The sequence below is a fragment of the Hordeum vulgare genome, chromosome 5H, assembly GCF_904849725.1.
Source record: "Hordeum vulgare subsp. vulgare chromosome 5H, MorexV3_pseudomolecules_assembly, whole genome shotgun sequence".
NCBI lineage: Eukaryota > Viridiplantae > Streptophyta > Magnoliopsida > Poales > Poaceae > Hordeum > Hordeum vulgare.
Window position 1 is genome coordinate 470,525,641 of NC_058522.1, and position 1,710 is coordinate 470,527,350.

The 1,710-nt window shown below is 42.8% G+C and overlaps 1 long non-coding RNA gene across 1 annotated transcript; it reads left to right on the plus strand.

Annotated features, from left to right (window-relative positions):
* Positions 1 to 727: 727 nt before the first annotated feature.
* LOC123400011 lies at positions 728 to 1,710 on the plus strand. Its single transcript, XR_006610467.1, has 3 exons — positions 728 to 1,027; positions 1,122 to 1,197; positions 1,296 to 1,710. It is a non-coding gene; the product is annotated as an uncharacterized LOC123400011 (long non-coding RNA).

Here is a 1,710-nt window from a genome sequence, read left to right on the forward strand (position 1 = left end):
CAGGGTGGTTGCCGAGGACTGGTAGCATCAGAAAGAATGGTAAGGAATCTGAGGTTGCCATCGGGGGTAGGGAGCACTAAAGTGAAAGGTGAGATGGGTGATGCCTTTCCTGGCAAATTCGGGCTTAGGCATGCTGTACCTACCGCTAGGGATGTTCTACATTTCTATGAAAAGATGATGCATTGTACGGAGAGTGACCGCGAAAGGTTGGTCATCGTTTGGTTCTGATTTTTAGATTTTTATGTTGTCACTCTGTCGTGAAAAAAATTGAAAAATTATATACGAAAATCTGTGCAGGAAATGGTTCAAGCACCTTGTGCAGTACCTGGTAGTGCTTGTGGGTTATGATTTCATACATGAGTTCGGCCCTGACGGTGCATTGCCAACATTTGGGTGGATAGCATTTTCACGCATGCTGTGAGTAAAGATGGACAAATGTATGGGAAATTGAAGATAAGGTGGAGGCATCTGTTCGACATTCGTTTCGTGGTTCGTACATGAATTAGTATTTTGCTTGCTATGTTAACACTGTATGAGTTGCCTGCCATTAATAGTACGTTGTTCACAGGAGCACCTGATGAACAACTACGACTCCCCAAACTACGACTTCCTAGAGAGCATGATGGATGAACAAAAGCTACGCTACAAAATTCAGTGGGCTAAGAAGGTACAGGGAGAATGACCTACGTTTTAGTGCATGGAAAGATAAATTCTGCTGTACCTTTGTGTGTGCTCATGTGTAGCTCCCCCCACTTTATTTTTTGTTTTGTGCAATTGTTTCTCCCTGTGCCAATGATGGGTGGGTTTTCCTTCTATGTTGTGGATGTGGATGAACGAAGTCTTCTTGTTATGGATCCAGTTGAGACAAGCATCCACGACGACGAGATGTGCGTGAAACATGAAGGTAACGCACACATTGTTCTGAGTGGGCTTCGGAGGATCCTACGTGAGCACTTTGCGGACTGGTACATCTCAAGGATGGCTGGAAGGTGTCGTTTGGCTACAGCATGAACGAACCATGTGAGATGTAAGCATTTCCAATGCAGGAATTTGTTTTGTTGCAAAAAAATAATGAATTGTCGAGACTGGTTTGAATGAAAGGTATTGACATTGCTTTGCAGGGATGATAGCTGGATCTACCTTGGACACTACTGGAGGAACTACAACGGACTCTATCTTGAGAGGCAACTGGGGCAGGTGATAGAAATAAAAAAAATCAATCCCATTTGTCAAAAAAATAAAAATAAAAGTTCTTACGGATGGTAGGCTGCTAAAAATTTGCAATTTTTTTGCAGTTTGAGTTGGATTACGTGAAGAAACATTTTGCGTACGAGGTGATCTCAATGAAGGGCAACCATGGTGAATTTTCAAGCTTCATGATCGAGGAAGTTCTGTCCTAGTTGATCAAGGATTATTTGTGAAATCCATGTGTACATAGTATCCGTCGTCGGGGGAGATGAAAAAACTAAGGGCAAAAAAACTTGGTGAATGTTTGGGTATTCTGGTGCAGTCGACATTTCTAGTGTTAGCCACCATCCCATTTTTTGGTGTGGGGGTGATTATTTGTCGCACTGCGTCCTGATTACATTAGCTAGAATGAGGAAGACAATTATTATTTTGCATCCGATACCTAGTGCGCGTCGGAGGGGAGGGATTCTGTTAGTAGTGGTGTCTAAAGTTGGTTTCAGTATCATGTATGTTCTGCACCAG